Below are 20,056 nucleotides of genomic sequence, written 5' to 3'. Positions count from 1 at the left end.
TGGCCGGGAGAGCAAAAGCTTACAGCACCTGGTATTCCCAGGCAGTCTCCCATCCAAGTACTAACCAGGCCCGACGCTGCTTAGCTTCCGAGATCAGACGAGATCGGGCGTGTTCAGGGTGGTGTGGCAGTAAGCAAAAGCCCCGGCGCCTGACTCGCTACTTGAAGCTGTGTGTGGCGGGGGTTCCGTGCTCCCCGAGCGGGACTGAAGGATCGTTCGTGTGCCACTCTTTGGAAAGGAGCTGCTTTCCAAATCGCATTGCGTGCCTGGATGTTGGCGAATGCGCTCCCTTGTGTTGGCTCGTCCCGCACTGGAGGAGGACAAACAATCTGCACGGAGGAGCACCAGGCAAGTCTTCACCAGACAAAAACCTCCAGTGCACAGCACTCTGGAAATATTTCGGGGCTTTCGCGTGTTTATTTCAGCACGTAAAGCGCACCGGTCCAACACGTCGGCCGGGCGCGCGGCGCCTCCGCCCTCTTGTGGCCTTGCGGCGTCAGAGCAAGAGGCTCCTTCTCGCTGCCCTTCCGCTGTGTTGCAGGGCCCCGAGAGGGAACCCGGAGCGCGCACTTTGTGGGGGGCGGGGGACCGCGTTCGCGCTCTGCCCCCGGTCTCTTGCGCGAGTACTAAATCTCACGGACAGGGGGGCCTCGTCATTGATTGTTACAGGTGAGACGGGGATTAGGAGGAGACCCCGACTGATGGGTAAAGGGGAGCACTAACACCAGAGGGACACCCACGGCGTCTCTTTTTGAGAGACGCCCTGGGGTTTCCTAATGGCCAAGGAGGGTCGGGACCTCGGTTTGACGCCTCCCCCGAAGGACGGCGCCTGTTTGTGCAGCAGAGTGTCGCCATCAGGAGGCTGGGGCGTAAGAGAGCCACACAGCCCGCAGGGTGAGCGCTCCCTACTGGTCCCAGTCACACCTCTTGCAGGAGCAGCAGCAACCGGAGCTTTTCCGGGGTGGAATCTCCCATCCGGGTGCCGGCCAGGCTCACACCTGCTGGGCTGCCCCGGGGGTGAGCCCAGTCGAGAGTCGCAGGGCCAGATCTAGTCACCGGGGAGAAACGATACAAGTGAAGGATTGCTCGGCTCTCGGCACTTGAAAAGACCGACAAATGTCTCGTTCCCGCCGGAGCTGAATGTACCCGCATGTGTGGTGTCGTCTTCTTCCCCCGCCCCGCTGTGTTTGCTGTATTGTCTCTGAAGCCGCCCCCCCCGAGACGAGACGGGCTGTTCCTGTGCCCCAATTAACACTTTACAGGTGCCATTCCCCGGCATTGTGGCCATTGTCGGTGCTCACACGCGATAAGATAAGGCGGAGGAGAGCGGGGCATGCCCAGCGGCAGACATTCAAGGAGGGGGCAGTGCGAGGTGAGGTGAGGTGCGACACGCCGGAGCCCCGACGCAGCTAATGCGGAGCACTTGTTGGACTGGCATCGAAAGGACGTGTGCGCACGGAGCGAGCCTTCCCTGCGGCGGAGCGCGGGAACTTTCTCCCCCCCTCCCGCTGCAGGAGTTGTGTGCACTGCAGCGGTGCCGAGAGAAAAGCACAGAAGGCAGCAGGCTCTGGAGAGCAGGTAAGAGACGGAGCCTTGTGGGCAGGCGAGCAGGCCCGTTTTTTGGAAATTGCTGAAAAGGTTTGTTCGGTGTGTGGCAGGCGCACGTCGCGAGCTTGCGTGGCGATCTGCCGGTCTGGAGTTATGCAAATGAGGCCGAATTGCATCCCGGGACATGCTGCGAATGCGCAACGGCGACTGCAGATGTGTAGGAAACGGCGCGCTCGTTTTCTCTTTTTGCCCACACTTTTGAGTGTTAGTGTGGCGTGTGAGTGTGTGAAAGAGTGGGCCCAGCAGGAGGCGGTGGCGTGCGGGGCGAGGAGGTGGCCTAGGCTGCGCGATTTGTGCTGTGGGTGCGGGCCGCTTGCAGGGGCCTGTTTAACTCATACTTACCTGGCAGGGGAGATACCTTGATCAGCCTGTAGGTGGAGTAGTTGGATTGTTTTTCTTTTGTTGGAAGCAGTGTTCGATTTGCGGTTTTTGAAATGGCAACCTTTGGATCCCGTAAGAATGCTGTACGTTTTGAGCTCTTGGATGACCTCTTCATGGATCGTATGCAGTTCAGCAGAAAAGTGTTACAGAAGGAACTTGGCTTTGAACCTCGGCACTTGGATTTCATCTTCGCTCTCCCAGGTCAGAAAGCATTTGAGGTTGTATTTGCTACCTATCCTCTGTTTGAACAATGCGTGGATGTGTTTGAGGCAAAAAGAGGCAAAGTTCCTGCACTTGAGAAGATCAACTTGCAGCCTCTGACACAGAGAGAGAGGAAAACGGTGCATGTTGTTATGTTCTCGGAACTGGCAAAGACGGAGGACATTCACACCTGGCTTAACCAGTACTGCACCGTCCACCATGGAACTGAGGTTAGAGATGTTGATGGTATAAAAACAGGAGCAAGGAAATTCGAGGTTCGCTTGCTACCGGACAGCGTAAATGGAGGCTTAAGGCACCTGCCCTCTACAATCCGGCTGGGCGCCTGCAATGGCTATGTGTTTTATGTGGGACAACCAAAGGTGTGTCGGCGCTGTGGTGCTGTGGGACACCTGGCATCGTCCTGCACTGTGAAATGCTGCAAGACCTGTGGCAAACAGGGACATTTAGCCTCTGACTGTTCAATGCTGCCAAAGTGCAATTTATGTGGCTCGGAAGGACACGTTTTTAAGAACTGCCCTCACGCCTACGCCAATAAACTCAAAATGAGAAAGGATGAGGCAGTGCTTGTTTCAGCCAAACCGGCCCGAAAATCCAAAGCAAACAACAAGTCAAACAAAGAACCCTTGTTGGACAAAGACTCTCAGCCTCCAGCCAGGATCAGTCCTGCTGTGGCTCCGGGGCTGGTGGAAGAGAAATCCACTACGCCCCCACAACCGCAGACTGCACCAGACAAGCACGAGGGTTTGAAAACCCCCGAGAACAGCGAGGACCCCTCCCCCACTCCTGCTCCTCAGAACGAGGGCCAGTGTGGGGCCCCCCGGTGGAGCGGGTCCAGCGAGGATACCCAGGATTCAGCGGAGCTGCTTTTCTCAGACTCTGCAAGTGCTACAGATGCCCTCCTCTCCTCCATCCAGTCCATCACGGAGGATCTGCAGCAGCTGGTGGGTGAGGGGGAAGAGGAGACTGGTGCATCGGCTGCACCCCTTTCCCCTCAGTGCTCCCAGGAGCTGGACTTGAGGAAAAGAAAAAATGACTCTGTTTTCTCCCCGAGCGAGGAGGAAGGAGAGCATGGCGATGGGGACAGCTGGAACCTCTCCACCCCTCCCTCTACCCCCTTCCTTGAAATGGACTCTGTGAACGCTTTTACTGCTGCCACCCTGATGAAGGCTCATTCAGAGGATGGCTGGCAGGAAATTGGTAAGAAGAAAAAGAAAAAGAAGAAGGTAACAGGTGAGACCGAAGAGAAATGTGTTTTGTAAAGACTGGTTCCACTTTCTTATGTAATATGGCTCTTAACATAATTTCTCTTAACACAAGAGGTATCAATGACAGAGTTAAATGCCAGTCTGTCTTTGATTACCTCCAGCAGAGAGAGGGAGATGTGTTGATGTTGCAAGAGTGTGCTTTAGCCTATCAAGAGAGGTATAAAAGTTTTGAAGATAGGTGGGATAAAGGGCCTTCTGTTTGGTCAGGGGACAATAACAACAGAGCCTCTGGCGTGGCCATTCTTTTCAAAGGATGGGCATTCAAATTGAAAAGTATTCAGAGGGTCATAGATGGCAGGTTGCTGTGTGTGGATGTGGAATGGGGGACCGTTAACCTGCGGCTAATCAATGTGTATTGCCCTACTGACGTAGGAGGAAGGGTGGAGCTACTCAAGGCACTCTCCCCCCTATTGTTATGCAGCACAGACGTGATAGTGGGAGGGGATTTTAATTGTATCTTAGAGCACACAGACAGGCAGTCTAGCTCGCCGATAAAATTGGATTCCAGCTCACTGGCCCTGCAAAACTTAGTTCAAGACTTTAAACTCTCAGACACATATAGATGTATATATCCCACAACAGCAGGATATACATGGTCAGGGAGGAATAGCAGCTCCAGAATTGACTATTGCTTTGTCTCAGAGAGAGTGAAAGTTGTTGGGGTCACTCTTCAGCCTGTCTTCTTCTCAGATCATCAGGCTTTAGGGTGTAGAGTGGAACTCCAGGGCGGGACTGTCTTTGGCCCAGGCCTCTGGAAACTCAACACAAAGCTGCTAGAGAACGAGGGGGTAGTATCCCGCTACAAGGAGAAACTATCACAGTGGCTGTCCTTGCAGTGTCTGTACGGGTCAGTAGGAGAGTGGTGGGAGGAGGTGAAGGTGAGGACAAAGGCCTTTTTCATGGCTGAGGGAAGGAAGGCTGCTGCCAGACGGAGAGGAGTGCTAGCCAGGAAACAGAGGCAGCTGCAGCGTCTCTACACGATGCTGCACAGTGGCTTCGATGTGCTCGAGGATATCGCCCTTTTAAAAAAGGACATCCGGAGCATAGCCGAAGAAAGTAGTCGAGGAGTGCTGTTAAGAAGCAGAGTGCAGTTCTTGGAAGAAAATGAGAAGTGTACTCGCTTCTTTTTCAGGAAAGTGGTAGGCTCCAAGACTGTCATGGAAAGTGTAGTTGATGAGGAGGGACGAGAGAGAACAGAGCCGAGTGCTATCCTCTCCTGCACCGAGGCCTTCTACTCAAGACTGTACAGCTCTACAGAGGTAAAGGATGAAGATATTCATTTTTTTACCTCAAAGCTAGAAAACATTTTGAGTGAAGAAGATAGGGAAGTACTTGAGAGGGATTTGACAGTAGAAGAGCTGAGACAGGCTATGGAGAGCTTACAGAAGGGGAAAACTCCGGGTGCTGACGGGCTCCCTAAAGAATTTTATTGCACCTTTTGGGATCTGCTTCAGGATCCGCTACTGCTCCTATTCGAGGAAAGCTACAAGACAGAATTGCTGCCTGACTCCTTAAGAGAAGGCACTATCTCTCTCTTGTTTAAGAAAGGAGCAAAAAATGACATAAAGAACTGGAGACCCCTCAGCCTGTTAGGCGTGGACACTAAGATCCTGTCCAAAGCCCTTTTCCTGCGCCTACAAAATGTAGTGGCCTCACTGGTAGGGAAAGAACAGACTTGTGGGATAGCAGGACGCCTGATGAGCGACAACCTGGCCTTGTTGAGGGATGTCTGTCTGTACTCTGAGGATCGCTCCCTCCCTCTGTGCATTTTAGGTGTAGACCTAGAAAAGGCCTTTGACCGCCTAAACCGGCAGTACTTAACATCGGTACTTGAGCACATGAAGTTTGGCCCCATCATGAGAAAGTGGATTAACCTGCTGTACACAGGTAGCAACAGCAGAGTCATGGTTAATGGCAATAGATCACGCACCTTTGAAGTCTGTTCAGGGGTGAGGCAGGGCTGCCCATTATCCCCCTTGTTATTCGTTTTGGCTATGGAGCCCTTAGCCTGTGCCTTGCGCCAGGATCAGGCCATTAATGGGATACCAGTGCCTGGAAGTGGGGGAGGAGAGGTAAAGACATCTCTATACATGGATGACGTCACCCTGCTCCTCTCTGACAATGCCTCAATTAGCAGAGCTCTGCAGTGCTGTGATCGGTTCTCTTTGGCTTCCTCCGCAAAAATTAACACATCTAAGAGTGAGATTTTTTATCAGAACTGGAGGGAGCCAAAAGAAGGACATGATCTCAGGCTGCAAGAGAAGAGAATTAAGGTCCTGGGGGTGTATTTTGGAGAAGAGATGGGAACAGTAAATTGGCAGAACAAATTGCCAATCTTAAACAAAAAACTGATGCAATGGAAGGACCGAGACCTCACCATGACAGGGAAGGTGCTGGTCATCAAAGCCGAGCTCTTGCCTGTCTTGAATTTTCTGGCTTCTACCTTCCCAATCCCACACCGTGTTGCGGCGGTGCTGAGAAGATTGATGTTTCAATTTCTATGGGGTGGGAAGCAGGAAAGACTCAGAAGGGAAATAATGTACAGGCCGCTACCCTCAGGGGGGAAGTCTGTCCCAGATATTGCTACGAAGCTGCTGTGCATTTTCCTGGCCTCTGTGCTGAGAGGCTTTGCAACAGCACCTGCAGCGCGTACCTGGACTTATTTTTCCAGGCTCTGGGTAGGTAGGGAGGTGTTCAGAGTGTGGGGTGTCAGACCCAAGCTGGACGTCCCACTCTCTGACACATGCCCTGCAATTTATGGGACAGTTAAAAGTTTTCTAAGATCTCACCCAATTGGCCATATTCCCCTCCGAGATGTCAGCGTCCAAAAACTGGAAGATTTCGTAGCACCCCAGAACAATAGGCAGACCCCTGTGGGCATTTTAACATCAGCCCAAACAAGGAAGGTGTGGAAACACACATCCTCTAAATTTCTGTGCAACATTCACAGAGATTTAGCCTGGAGTGTCGTCCACCAGTGCTTACCGGTACGAACTTTCTTGTACCGTAGGGGCCTCACCCCCAGCCCTCGCTGCGTTAGGGTGGGCTGCGGCGAGGAGGAGACTGTGACCCATCTCCTGTGGTCCTGCTTTTTTGCTAAGGCCTTCTGGGCACAGTTTGAAGATTGGTTGCAGGCTCTCTCGCCCCAATTTACCCTGACCGCTGCTTTCATCATATACGGCATCTCTCCTGTCAAACTTCCCCCTGACGTGTTTGACAGGATCTGGGCCGTGGTGAACAGTGGGAAAGACGCCCTGTGGAGAGTGAGGAACATGGGGCTGTTCAAAGGCATCGAGGTCCCAGTCAAGGCAGCAGGTAGCCTGGCCCTGTTCATCACCCGAGAGAACTATTACCTCAGAGATCTGTGGAGAGAAGGGAGGGAGGAAGCAGAAAATCTGTGGGAAATAGAGGGCATTGGACAGTATCTCAAGAAACTGTGAAAAACATTATCATGTTTAAATAAAGAATGTGATTTGCACCAGAAAAAAAGAAAATTGTTGCTATGTAACTGTTACCGTGTCAAAATGTAATGAGATGTGATCATATATACTGTTTTAAGTATGTATATTAATGTAAAGCTTTCTGATTTGTGATTTCCTGTATTTTTTTGTGAAAAGAAAATAAAGTTCTTAAAAATCGAAAATCGAAATCGGTTCACCCAGGGCGAGGCTCGGCCATTGCACTCCGGCTGTATTGACCCCTGCGAATTCCCCAAATGTGGGAATCTCGACTGCATAATTTCTAGAAGTGGGGGACTGCGTTCGCGCTCTCCCCTGATGTGCTTGGTCCAAAATCAGATACGGGAGGGTTAGGACACCACGAGCTGCGTGGCTGCGGAAGGATCCCGGTTCGACAGGAGTGGATGTCGCTGCTGGTTCTCGCTGGCTTTTAGTTAGGGGTCCGGAGAAGCATCTCAAGCTAGTTCCACTACTCCTTCCGGACGTTCATTCCCTTTTCAAAGTCAGTCGTTTTGCTGTAGTCTGCGTTCTTTAGGCTGATTATCGAGGTTAGCCTTTATTTGGTCATGGGGGGCCTCGGTATTGTATGCTGAGTCTAAAGACAGTTTCACCCGTTTTCTGATTGCTCGGTTCTGTACCAGTGCAGACATGTCAAACAGTGAATGGCTGTACCTCTATTGTATCCGTGCTCAATGAATGAAATCGGTAACAAATGAATATATGTCTAGTTATACGAAAAACGAGTGGTTTATCGACTCATCTTCATTTGCAGATTTAGAGGCAGCTTCGATATTCGTTTTACAGACGGGTTTTTTTTTTTGAATATGGGTCACACACATGCCACAGCAACAAAACATCTCTAGAGATGAGGCTATAGATCACCTTTCCATCCTGCAGGTTTTCCTCCCAAAGCCTACGGCACCAACGGCGACCCCTACTGGCCGGGAGAGCAAAAGCTTACAGCACCTGGTATTCCCAGGCAGTCTCCCATCCAAGTACTAACCAGGCCCGACGCTGCTTAGCTTCCGAGATCAGACGAGATCGGGCGTGTTCAGGGTGGTGTGGCCGTAAGCGAAAGCCCCGCCGCCTGACTCGCTACTTGAAGCTGTGTGTGGCGGGGGTTCCGTGCTCCCCGAGCGGGACTGAAGGATCGTTCGTGTGCCACTCTTTGGAAAGGAGCTGCTTTCCAAATCGCATTGCGTGCCTGGATGTTGGCGAATGCGCTCCCTTGTGTTGGCTCGTCCCGCACTGGAGGAGGACAAACAATCTGCACGGAGGAGCACCAGGCAAGTCTTCACCAGACAAAAACCTCCAGTGCACAGCACTCTGGAAACATTTCGGGGCTTTCGCGTGTTTATTTCAGCACGTAAAGCGCACCGGTCCAACACGTCGGCCGGGCGCGCGGCGCCTCCGCCCTCTTGTGGCCTTGCGGCGTCAGAGCAAGAGGCTCCTTCTCGCTGCCCTTCCGCTGTGTTGCAGGGCCCCGAGAGGGAACCCGGAGCGCGCACTTTGTGGGGGGCGGGGGACCGCGTTCGCGCTCTGCCCCCGGTCTCTTGCGCGAGTACTAAATCTCACGGACAGGGGGGCCTCGTCATTGATTGTTACAGGTGAGACGGGGATTAGGAGGAGACCCCGACTGATGGGTAAAGGGGAGCACTAACACCAGAGGGACACCCCCGGCGTCTCTTTTTGAGAGACGCCCTGGGGTTTCCTAATGGCCAAGGAGGGTCGGGACCTCGGTTTGACGCCTCCCCCGAAGGTCGGCGCCTGTTTGTGCAGCAGAGTGTCGCCATCAGGAGGCTGGGGCGTAAGAGAGCCACACAGCCCGCAGGGTGAGCGCTCCCTACTGGTCCCAGTCACACCTCTTGCAGGAGCAGCAGCAACCGGAGCTTTTCCGGGGTGGAATCTCCCATCCGGGTGCCGGCCAGGCTCACACCTGCTGGGCTGCCCCAGGGGTGAGCCCAGTCGAGAGTCGCAGGGCCAGATCTAGTCACCGGGGAGAAACGATACAAGTGAAGGATTGCTCGGCTCTCGGCACTTGAAAAGACCGACAAATGTCTCGTTCCCGCCGGAGCTGAATGTACCCGCATGTGTGGTGTCGTCTTCTTCCCCCGCCCCGCTGTGTTTGCTGTATTGTCTCTGAAGCCGGCCCCCCCGAGACGAGACGGGCTGTTCCTGTGCCCCAATTAACACTTTACAGGTGCCATTCCCCGGCATTGTGGCCATTGTCGGTGCTCACACGCGATAAGATAAGGCGGAGGAGAGCGGGGCATGCCCAGCGGCAGACATTCAAGGAGGGGGCAGTGCGAGGTGAGGTGAGGTGCGACACGCCGGAGCCCCGACGCAGCTAATGCGGAGCACTTGTTGGACTGGCATCGAAAGGACGTGTGCGCACGGAGCGAGCCTTCCCTGCGGCGGAGCGCGGGAACTTTCTCCCCCCCTCCCGCTGCAGGAGTTGTGTGCACTGCAGCGGTGCCGAGAGAAAAGCACAGAAGGCAGCAGGCTCTGGAGAGCAGGTAAGAGACGGAGCCTTGTGGGCAGGCGAGCAGGCCCGTTTTTTGGAAATTGCTGAAAAGGTTTGTTCGGTGTGTGGCAGGCGCACGTCGCGAGCTTGCGTGGCGATCTGCCGGTCTGGAGTTATGCAAATGAGGCCGAATTGCATCCCGGGACATGCTGCGAATGCGCAACGGCGACTGCAGATGTGTAGGAAACGGTGCGCTCGTTTTCTCGTTTTGCCCACACTTTTGAGTGTTAGTGTGGCGTGTGAGTGTGTGAAAGAGTGGGCCCAGCAGGAGGCGGTGGCGTGCGGGGCGAGGAGGTGGCCTAGGCTGCGTGATTTGTGCTGTGGGTGCGGGCCGCTTGCAGTTGCCTTTTTAACTCATACTTACCTGGCAGTGGAGATACCTTGATCAAGAAGGAGGTTCACCCAGGGCGAGGCTCGGCCATTGCACTCCGGCTGTGTTGACCCCTGCGAATTCCCCAAATGTGGGAATCTCGACTGCATAATTTCTAAAAGTGGGGGACTGCGTTCGCGCTCTCCCCTGATGTGCTTGGTCCAAAATCAGATACGGGAGGGTTAGGACACCACGAGCTGCGTGGCTGCGGAAGGATCCCGGTTCGACAGGAGTGGACGCCGCTGCTGGTTCTCGCTGGCTTTTAGTTAGGGGTCCGGAGAAGCATCTCAAGCTAGTTCCACTACTCCTTCCGGACGTTCATTCCCTTTTCAAAGTCAGTCGTTTTGCTGTAGTCTGCGTTCTTTAGGCTGATTATCGAGGTTAGCCTTTATTTGGTCATGGGGGGCCTCGGTACTGTATGCTGAGTCTAAAGACAGTTTCACCCGTTTTCTGATTGCTCGGTTCTGTACCAGTGCAGACATGTCAAACAGTGAATGGCTGTACCTCTACTGTATCCATGCTCAATGAATGAAATCGGTAACAAATGAATATATGTCTAGTTATACGAAAAACGAGTGGTTTATCGACTCATCTTCATTTGCAGATTTAGAGGCAGCTTCGATATTCGTTTTACAGACGGGTTTTTTTTTTTGAATATGGGTCACACACATGCCACAGCAACAAAACATCTCTAGAGATGAGGCTATAGATCACCTTTCCATCCTGCAGGTTTTCCTCCCAAAGCCTACGGCACCAACGGCGACCCCTGCTGGCCGGGAGAGCAAAAGCTTACAGCACCTGGTATTCCCAGGCAGTCTCCCATCCAAGTACTAACCAGGCCCGACGCTGCTTAGCTTCCGAGATCAGACGAGATCGGGCGTGTTCAGGGTGGTGTGGCCGTAAGCAAAAGCCCCGGCGCCTGACTCGCTACTTGAAGCTGTGTGTGGCGGGGGTTCCGTGCCCCCCGAGCGGGACTGAAGGATCGTTCGTGTGCAACTCTTTGGAAAGGAGCTGCTTTCCAAATCGCATTGCGTGCCTGGATGTTGGCGAATGCGCTCCCTTGTGTTGGCTCGTCCCGCACTGGAGGAGGACAAACAATCTGCACGGAGGAGCACCAGGCAAGTCTTCACCAGACAAGAACCTCCAGTGCACAGCACTCTGGAAACATTTCGGGGCTTTCGCGTGTTTATTTCAGCATGTAAACCGCACCGGTCCAACACGTCGGCCGGGCGCGCGGCGCCTCCGCCCTCTTGTGGCCTTGCGGCGTCAGAGCAAGAGGCTCCTTCTCGCTGCCCTTCCGCTGTGTTGCAGGGCCCCGAGAGGGAACCCGGAGCGCGCACTTTGTGGGGGGCGGGGGACCGCGTTCGCGCTCTGCCCCCGGTCTCTTGCGCGAGTACTAAATCTCACGGACAGGGGGGCCTCGTCATTGATTGTTACAGGTGAGACGGGGATTAGGAGGAGACCCCGACTGATAGGTAAAGGGGAGCACTAACACCAGAGGGACACCCCCGGCGTCTCTTTTTGAGAGACGCCCTGGGGTTTCCTAATGGCCAAGGAGGGTCGGGACCTCGGTTTGACGCCTCCCCCGAAGGACGGCGCCTGTTTGTGCAGCAGAGTGTCGCCATCAGGAGGCTGGGGCGTAAGAGAGCCACACAGCCCGCAGGGTGAGCGCTCCCTACTGGTCCCAGTCACACCTCTTGCAGGAGCAGCAGCAACCGGAGCTTTTCCGGGGTGGAATCTCCCATCCGGGTGCCGGCCAGGCTCACACCTGCTGGGCTGCCCCGGGGGTGAGCCCAGTCGAGAGTCGCAGGGCCAGATCTAGTCACCGGGGAGAAACGATACAAGTGAAGGATTGCTCGGCTCTCGGCACTTGAAAAGACCGACAAATGTCTCGTTCCCGCCGGAGCTGAATGTACCCGCATGTGTGGTGTCGTCTTCTTCCCCCGCCCCGCTGTGTTTGCTGTATTGTCTCTGAAGCCGGCCCCCCCGAGACGAGACGGGCTGTTCCTGTGCCCCAATTAACACTTTACAGGTGCCATTCCCCGGCATTGTGGCCATTGTCGGTGCTCACACGCGATAAGATAAGGCGGAGGAGAGCGGGGCATGCCCAGCGGCAGACATTCAAGGAGGGGGCAGTGCGAGGTGAGGTGAGGTGCGACACGCCGGAGCCCCGACGCAGCTAATGCGGAGCACTTGTTGGACTGGCATCGAAAGGACGTGTGCGCACGGAGCGAGCCTTCCCTGCGGCGGAGCGCGGGAACTTTCTCCCCCCCTCCCGCTGCAGGAGTTGTGTGCACTGCAGCGGTGCCGAGAGAAAAGCACAGAAGGCAGCAGGCTCTGGAGAGCAGGTAAGAGACGGAGCCTTGTGGGCAGGCGAGCAGGCCCGTTTTTTGGAAATTGCTGAAAAGGTTTGTTCGGTGTGTGGCAGGCGCACGTCGCGAGCTTGCGTGGCGATCTGCCGGTCTGGAGTTATGCAAATAAGGCCGAATTGCATCCCGGGACATGCTGCGAATGCGCAACGGCGACTGCAGATGTGTAGGAAACGGCGCGCTCGTTTTCTCGTTTTGCCCACACTTTTGAGTGTTAGTGTGGCGTGTGAGTGTGTGAAAGAGTGGGCCCAGCAGGAGGCGGTGGCGTGCGGGGCGAGGAGGTGGCCTAGGCTGCGCGATTTGTGCTGTGGGTGCGGGCCGCTTGCAGGGGCCTGTTTAACTCATACTTACCTGGCAGGGGAGATACCTTGATCAAGAAGGAGGTTCACCCAGGGCGAGGCTCGGCCATTGCACTCCGGCTGTGCTGACCCCTGCGAATTCCCCAAATGTGGGAATCTCGACTGCATAATTTCTGGTAGTGGGGGACTGCGTTCGCGCTCTCCCCTGATGTGCTTGGTCCAAAATCAGATACAGGAAGGTTAGGACACCACGAGCTGCGTGGCTGCGGAAGGATCCCGGTTCGACAGGAGTGGACGCCGCTGCTGGTTCTCGCTGGCTTTTAGTTAGGGGTCCGGAGAAGCATCTCAAGCTAGTTCCACTACTCCTTCCGGACGTTCATTCCCTTTTCAAAGTCAGTCGTTTGGCTGTAGTCTGCGTTCTTTAGGCTGATTATCGAGGTTAGCCTTTATTTGGTCATGGGGGGCCTCGGTACTGTATGCTGAGTCTAAAGACAGTTTCACCCGTTTTCTGATTGCTCGGTTCTGTACCAGTGCAGACATGTCAAACAGTGAATGGCTGTACCTCTATTGTATCCGTGCTCAATGAATGAAATCGGTAACAAATGAATATATGTCTAGTTATACGAAAAACGAGTGGTTCATCGACTCATCTTCATTTGCAGATTTAGAGGCAGCTTCGATATTCGTTTTACAGACGGGTTTTTTTTTTTGAATATGGGTCACACACATGCCACAGCAACAAAACATCTCTAGAGATGAGGCTATAGATCACCTTTCCATCCTGCAGGTTTTCCTCCCAAAGCCTACGGCACCAACGGCGACCCCTGCTGGCCGGGAGAGCAAAAGCTTACAGCACCTGGTATTCCCAGGCAGTCTCCCATCCAAGTACTAACCAGGCCCGACGCTGCTTAGCTTCCGAGATCAGACGAGATCGGGCGTGTTCAGGGTGGTGTGGCCGTAAGCAAAAGCCCCGGCGCCTGACTCGATACTTGAAGCTGTGTGTGGCGGGGGTTCCGTGCTCCCCGAGCGGGACTGAAGGATCGTTCGTGTGCCACTCTTTGGAAAGGAGCTGCTTTCCAAATCGCATTGCGTGCCTGGATGTTGGCGAATGCGCTCCCTTGTGTTGGCTCGTCCCGCACTGGAGGAGGACAAACAATCTGCACGGAGGAGCACCAGGCAAGTCTTCACCAGACAAAAACCTCCAGTGCACAGCACTCTGGAAACATTTCGGGGCTTTCGCGTGTTTATTTCAGCACGTAAAGCGCACCGGTCCAACACGTCGGCCGGGCGCGCGGCGCCTCCGCCCTCTTGTGGCCTTGCGGCGTCAGAGCAAGAGGCTCCTTCTCGCTGCCCTTCCGCTGTGTTGCAGGGCCCCGAGAGGGAACCCGGAGCGCGCACTTTGTGGGGGGCGGGGGACCGCGTTCGCGCTCTGCCCCCGGTCTCTTGCGCGAGTACTAAATCTCACGGACAGGGGGGCCTCGTCATTGATTGTTACAGGTGAGACGGGGATTAGGAGGAGACCCCGACTGATGGGTAAAGGGGAGCACTAACACCAGAGGGACACCCACGGCGTCTCTTTTTGAGAGACGCCCTGGGGTTTCCTAATGGCCAAGGAGGGTCGGGACCTCGGTTTGACGCCTCCCCCGAAGGACGGCGCCTGTTTGTGCAGCAGAGTGTCGCCATCAGGAGGCTGGGGCGTAAGAGAGCCACACAGCCCGCAGGGTGAGCGCTCCCTACTGGTCCCAGTCACACCTCTTGCAGGAGCAGCAGCAACCGGAGCTTTTCCGGGGTGGAATCTCCCATCCGGGTGCCGGCCAGGCTCACACCTGCTGGGCTGCCCCGGGGGTGAGCCCAGTCGAGAGTCGCAGGGCCAGATCTAGTCACCGGGGAGAAACGATACAAGTGAAGGATTGCTCGGCTCTCGGCACTTGAAAAGACCGACAAATGTCTCGTTCCCGCCGGAGCTGAATGTACCCGCATGTGTGGTGTCGTCTTCTTCCCCCGCCCCGCTGTGTTTGCTGTATTGTCTCTGAAGCCGGCCCCCCCGAGACGAGACGGGCTGTTCCTGTGCCCCAATTAACACTTTACAGGTGCCATTCCCCGGCATTGTGGCCATTGTCGGTGCTCACACGCGATAAGATAAGGCGGAGGAGAGCGGGGCATGCCCAGCGGCAGACATTCAAGGAGGGGGCAGTGCGAGGTGAGGTGAGGTGCGACACGCCGGAGCCCCGACGCAGCTAATGCGGAGCACTTGTTGGACTGGCATCGAAAGGACGTGTGCGCACGGAGCGAGCCTTCCCTGCGGCGGAGCGCGGGAACTTTCTCCCCCCCTCCCGCTGCAGGAGTTGTGTGCACTGCAGCGGTGCCGAGAGAAAAGCACAGAAGGCAGCAGGCTCTGGAGAGCAGGTAAGAGACGGAGCCTTGTGGGCAGGCGAGCAGGCCCGTTTTTTGGAAATTGCTGAAAAGGTTTGTTCGGTGTGTGGCAGGCGCACGTCGCGAGCTTGCGTGGCGATCTGCCGGTCTGGAGTTATGCAAATGAGGCCGAATTGCATCCCGGGACATGCTGCGAATGCGCAACGGCGACTGCAGATGTGTAGGAAACGGCGCGCTCGTTTTCTCGTTTTGCCCACACTTTTGAGTGTTAGTGTGGCGTGTGAGTGTGTGAAAGAGTGGGCCCAGCAGGAGGCGGTGGCGTGCGGGGCGAGGAGGTGGCCTAGGCTGCGCGATTTGTGCTGTGGGTGCGGGCCGCTTGCAGGGGCCTGTTTAACTCATACTTACCTGGCAGGGGAGATACCTTGATCAAGAAGGAGGTTCACCCAGGGCGAGGCTCGGCCATTGCACTCCGGCTGTGCTGACCCCTGCGAATTCCCCAAATGTGGGAATCTCGACTGCATAATTTCTGGTAGTGGGGGACTGCGTTCGCGCTCTCCCCTGATGTGCTTGGTCCAAAATCAGATACAGGAAGGTTAGGACACCACGAGCTGCGTGGCTGCGGAAGGATCCCGGTTCGACAGGAGTGGACGCCGCTGCTGGTTCTCGCTGGCTTTTAGTTAGGGGTCCGGAGAAGCATCTCAAGCTAGTTCCACTACTCCTTCCGGACGTTCATTCCCTTTTCAAAGTCAGTCGTTTGGCTGTAGTCTGCGTTCTTTAGGCTGATTATCGAGGTTAGCCTTTATTTGGTCATGGGGGGCCTCGGTACTGTATGCTGAGTCTAAAGACAGTTTCACCCGTTTTCTGATTGCTCGGTTCTGTACCAGTGCAGACATGTCAAACAGTGAATGGCTGTACCTCTATTGTATCCGTGCTCAATGAATGAAATCGGTAACAAATGAATATATGTCTAGTTATACGAAAAACGAGTGGTTCATCGACTCATCTTCATTTGCAGATTTAGAGGCAGCTTCGATATTCGTTTTACAGACGGGTTTTTTTTTTTGAATATGGGTCACACACATGCCACAGCAACAAAACATCTCTAGAGATGAGGCTATAGATCACCTTTCCATCCTGCAGGTTTTCCTCCCAAAGCCTACGGCACCAACGGCGACCCCTGCTGGCCGGGAGAGCAAAAGCTTACAGCACCTGGTATTCCCAGGCAGTCTCCCATCCAAGTACTAACCAGGCCCGACGCTGCTTAGCTTCCGAGATCAGACGAGATCGGGCGTGTTCAGGGTGGTGTGGCCGTAAGCGAAAGCCCCGGCGCCTGACTCGATACTTGAAGCTGTGTGTGGCGGGGGTTCCGTGCTCCCCGAGCGGGACTGAAGGATCGTTCGTGTGCCACTCTTTGGAAAGGAGCTGCTTTCCAAATCGCATTGCGTGCCTGGATGTTGGCGAATGCGCTCCCTTGTGTTGGCTCGTCCCGCACTGGAGGAGGACAAACAATCTGCACGGAGGAGCACCAGGCAAGTCTTCACCAGACAAAAACCTCCAGTGCACAGCACTCTGGAAACATTTCGGGGCTTTCGCGTGTTTATTTCAGCACGTAAAGCGCACCGGTCCAACACGTCGGCCGGGCGCGCGGCGCCTCCGCCCTCTTGTGGCCTTGCGGCGTCAGAGCAAGAGGCTCCTTCTCGCTGCCCTTCCGCTGTGTTGCAGGGCCCCGAGAGGGAACCCGGAGCGCGCACTTTGTGGGGGGCGGGGGACCGCGTTCGCGCTCTGCCCCCGGTCTCTTGCGCGAGTACTAAATCTCACGGACAGGGGGGCCTCGTCATTGATTGTTACAGGTGAGACGGGGATTAGGAGGAGACCCCGACTGATGGGTAAAGGGGAGCACTAACACCAGAGGGACACCCACGGCGTCTCTTTTTGAGAGATGCCCTGGGGTTTCCTAATGGCCAAGGAGGGTCGGGACCTCGGTTTGACGCCTCCCCCGAAGGACGGCGCCTGTTTGTGCAGCAGAGTGTCGCCATCAGGAGGCTGGGGCGTAAGAGAGCCACACAGCCCGCAGGGTGAGCGCTCCCTACTGGTCCCAGTCACACCTCTTGCAGGAGCAGCAGCAACCGGAGCTTTTCCGGGGTGGAATCTCCCATCCGGGTGCCGGCCAGGCTCACACCTGCTGGGCTGCCCCGGGGGTGAGCCCAGTCGAGAGTCGCAGGGCCAGATCTAGTCACCGGGGAGAAACGATACAAGTGAAGGATTGCTCGGCTCTCGGCACTTGAAAAGACCGACAAATGTCTCGTTCCCGCCGGAGCTGAATGTACCCGCATGTGTGGTGTCGTCTTCTTCCCCCGCCCCGCTGTGTTTGCTGTATTGTCTCTGAAGCCGGCCCCCCCGAGACGAGACGGGCTGTTCCTGTGCCCCAATTAACACTTTACAGGTGCCATTCCCCGGCATTGTGGCCATTGTCGGTGCTCACACGCGATAAGATAAGGCGGAGGAGAGCGGGGCATGCCCAGCGGCAGACATTCAAGGAGGGGGCAGTGCGAGGTGAGGTGAGGTGCGACACGCCGGAGCCCCGACGCAGCTAATGCGGAGCACTTGTTGGACTGGCATCGAAAGGACGTGTGCGCACGGAGCGAGCCTTCCCTGCGGCGGAGCGCGGGAACTTTCTCCCCCCCTCCCGCTGCAGGAGTTGTGTGCACTGCAGCGGTGCCGAGAGAAAAGCACAGAAGGCAGCAGGCTCTGGAGAGCAGGTAAGAGACGGAGCCTTGTGGGCAGGCGAGCAGGCCCGTTTTTTGGAAATTGCTGAAAAGGTTTGTTCGGTGTGTGGCAGGCGCACGTCGCGAGCTTGCGTGGCGATCTGCCGGTCTGGAGTTATGCAAATGAGGCCGAATTGCATCCCGGGACATGCTGCGAATGCGCAACGGCGACTGCAGATGTGTAGGAAACGGCGCGCTCGTTTTCTCGTTTTGCCCACACTTTTGAGTGTTAGTGTGGCGTGTGAGTGTGTGAAAGAGTGGGCCCAGCAGGAGGCGGTGGCGTGCGGGGCGAGGAGGTGGCCTAGGCTGCGCGATTTGTGCTGTGGGTGCGGGCCGCTTGCAGGGGCCTGTTTAACTCATACTTACCTGGCAGGGGAGATACCTTGATCAAGAAGGAGGTTCACCCAGGGCGAGGCTCGGCCATTGCACTCCGGCTGTGTTGACCCCTGCGAATTCCCCAAATGTGGGAATCTCGACTGCATAATTTCTAGAAGTGGGGGACTGCGTTCGCGCTCTCCCCTGATGTGCTTGGTCCAAAATCAGATACGGGAGGGTTAGGACACCACGAGCTGCGTGGCTGCGGAAGGATCCCGGTTCGACAGGAGTGGACGCCGCTGCTGGTTCTCGCTGGCTTTTAGTTAGGGGTCCGGAGAAGCATCTCAAGCTAGTTCCACTACTCCTTCCGGACGTTCATTCCCTTTTCAAAGTCAGTCGTTTTGCTGTAGTCTGCGTTCTTTAGGCTGATTATCGAGGTTAGCCTTTATTTGGTCATGGGGGGCCTCGGTACTGTATGCTGAGTCTAAAGACAGTTTCACCCGTTTTCTGATTGCTCGGTTCTGTACCAGTGCAGACATGTCAAACAGTGAATGGCTGTACATCTATTGTATCCGTGCTCAATGAATGAAATCGGTAACAAATGAATATATGTCTAGTTATACGAAAAACGAGTGGTTTATCGACTCATCTTCATTTGCAGATTTAGAGGCAGCTTCGATATTCGTTTTACATACGGGTTTTTTTTTTTGAATATGGGTCACACACATGCCACAGCAACAAAACATCTCTAGAGATGAGGCTATAGATCACCTTTCCATCCTGCAGGTTTTCCTCCCAAAGCCTACGGCACCAACGGCGACCCCTGCTGGCCGGGAGAGCAAAAGCTTACAGCACCTGGTATTCCCAGGCAGTCTCCCATCCAAGTACTAACCAGGCCCGACGCTGCTTAGCTTCCGAGATCAGACGAGATCGGGCGTGTTCAGGGTGGTGTGGCCGTAAGCGAAAGCCCCGGCGCCTGACTCGCTACTTGAAGCTGTGTGTGGCGGGGGTTCCGTGCTCCCCGAGCGGGACTGAAGGATCGTTCGTGTGCCACTCTTTGGAAAGGAGCTGCTTTCCAAATCGCATTGCGTGCCTGGATGTTGGCGAATGCGCTCCCTTGTGTTGGCTCGTCCCGCACTGGAGGAGGACAAACAATCTGCACGGAGGAGCACCAGGCAAGTCTTCACCAGACAAAAACCTCCAGTGCACAGCACTCTGGAAACATTTCGGGGCTTTCGCGTGTTTATTTCAGCACGTAAAGCGCACCGGTCCAACACGTCGGCCGGGCGCGCGGCGCCTCCGCCCTCTTGTGGCCTTGCGGCGTCAGAGCAAGAGGCTCCTTCTCGCTGCCCTTCCGCTGTGTTGCAGGGCCCCGAGAGGGAACCCGGAGCGCGCACTTTGTGGGGGGCGGGGGACCGCGTTCGCGCTCTGCCCCCGGTCTCTTGCGCGAGTACTAAATCTCACGGACAGGGGGGCCTCGTCATTGATTGTTACAGGTGAGACGGGGATTAGGAGGAGACCCCGACTGATGTGTAAAGGGGAGCACTAACACCAGAGGGACACCCCCGGCGTCTCTTTTTGAGAGACGCCCTGGGGTTTCCTAATGGCCAAGGAGGGTCGGGACCTCGGTTTGACGCCTCCCCCGAAGGACGGCGCCTGTTTGTGCTGCAGAGTGTCGCCATCAGGAGGCTGGGGCGTAAGAGAGCCACACAGCCCGCAGGGTGAGCGCTCCCTACTGGTCCCAGTCACACCTCTTGCAGGAGCAGCAGCAACCGGAGCTTTTCCGGGGTGGAATCTCCCATCCGGGTGCCGGCCAGGCTCACACCTGCTGGGCTGCCCCGGGGGTGAGCCCAGTCGAGAGTCGCAGGGCCAGATCTAGTCACCGGGGAGAAACGATACAAGTGAAGGATTGCTCGGCTCTCGGCACTTGAAAAGACCGACAAATGTCTCGTTCCCGCCGGAGCTGAATGTACCCGCATGTGTGGTGTCGTCTTCTTCCCCCGCCCCGCTGTGTTTGCTGTATTGTCTCTGAAGCCGGCCCCCCCGAGACGAGACGGGCTGTTCCTGTGCCCCAATTAACACTTTACAGGTGCCATTCCCCGGCATT

General features: G+C 55.6%; 10 non-coding genes and 1 pseudogene across 10 annotated transcripts; 5 read left to right on the top strand and 6 right to left on the bottom strand.

Annotated features, from left to right (window-relative positions):
- Positions 1-16: 16 nt before the first annotated feature.
- On the bottom strand, positions 17-135 carry LOC148643185 (5S ribosomal RNA). Its single transcript, XR_015929219.1, has one exon. It is a non-coding gene; the product is annotated as a 5S ribosomal RNA (ribosomal RNA).
- A 6,980-nt stretch (positions 136-7,115) lies between these two features.
- On the top strand, positions 7,116-7,252 carry LOC148643184 (U1 spliceosomal RNA; annotated as a pseudogene).
- Positions 7,253-7,888: 636 nt separating this feature from the next.
- Positions 7,889-8,007, bottom strand: LOC148643183 (5S ribosomal RNA). Its single transcript, XR_015929188.1, has one exon. It is a non-coding gene; the product is annotated as a 5S ribosomal RNA (ribosomal RNA).
- Positions 8,008-9,814: 1,807 nt separating this feature from the next.
- Positions 9,815-9,978, top strand: LOC148643182 (U1 spliceosomal RNA). Its single transcript, XR_015929478.1, has one exon. It is a non-coding gene; the product is annotated as a U1 spliceosomal RNA (small nuclear RNA).
- A 636-nt stretch (positions 9,979-10,614) lies between these two features.
- Positions 10,615-10,733, bottom strand: LOC148643181 (5S ribosomal RNA). Its single transcript, XR_015929186.1, has one exon. It is a non-coding gene; the product is annotated as a 5S ribosomal RNA (ribosomal RNA).
- Positions 10,734-12,540: 1,807 nt separating this feature from the next.
- Positions 12,541-12,704, top strand: LOC148643180 (U1 spliceosomal RNA). Its single transcript, XR_015929224.1, has one exon. It is a non-coding gene; the product is annotated as a U1 spliceosomal RNA (small nuclear RNA).
- Positions 12,705-13,340: 636 nt separating this feature from the next.
- On the bottom strand, positions 13,341-13,459 carry LOC148643179 (5S ribosomal RNA). The gene has a single exon (XR_015929185.1). It is a non-coding gene; the product is annotated as a 5S ribosomal RNA (ribosomal RNA).
- A 1,807-nt stretch (positions 13,460-15,266) lies between these two features.
- Positions 15,267-15,430, top strand: LOC148643178 (U1 spliceosomal RNA). Its single transcript, XR_015929220.1, has one exon. It is a non-coding gene; the product is annotated as a U1 spliceosomal RNA (small nuclear RNA).
- Positions 15,431-16,066: 636 nt separating this feature from the next.
- On the bottom strand, positions 16,067-16,185 carry LOC148643177 (5S ribosomal RNA). Its single transcript, XR_015929184.1, has one exon. It is a non-coding gene; the product is annotated as a 5S ribosomal RNA (ribosomal RNA).
- A 1,807-nt stretch (positions 16,186-17,992) lies between these two features.
- On the top strand, positions 17,993-18,156 carry LOC148643176 (U1 spliceosomal RNA). Its single transcript, XR_015929367.1, has one exon. It is a non-coding gene; the product is annotated as a U1 spliceosomal RNA (small nuclear RNA).
- Positions 18,157-18,792: 636 nt separating this feature from the next.
- LOC148643175 (5S ribosomal RNA) lies at positions 18,793-18,911 on the bottom strand. Its single transcript, XR_015929183.1, has one exon. It is a non-coding gene; the product is annotated as a 5S ribosomal RNA (ribosomal RNA).
- Positions 18,912-20,056: the final 1,145 nt, after the last annotated feature.

This window comes from Lepisosteus platostomus, chromosome 22 (assembly GCF_059453375.1).
Source record: "Lepisosteus platostomus isolate fLepPlt1 chromosome 22, fLepPlt1.hap1, whole genome shotgun sequence".
Classification (NCBI taxonomy): Eukaryota; Metazoa; Chordata; class Actinopteri; order Semionotiformes; family Lepisosteidae; genus Lepisosteus; species Lepisosteus platostomus.
The sequence above is the reverse complement of the archived record's forward strand: the minus strand, read 5'-3'. Positions and strand labels throughout refer to the sequence as shown.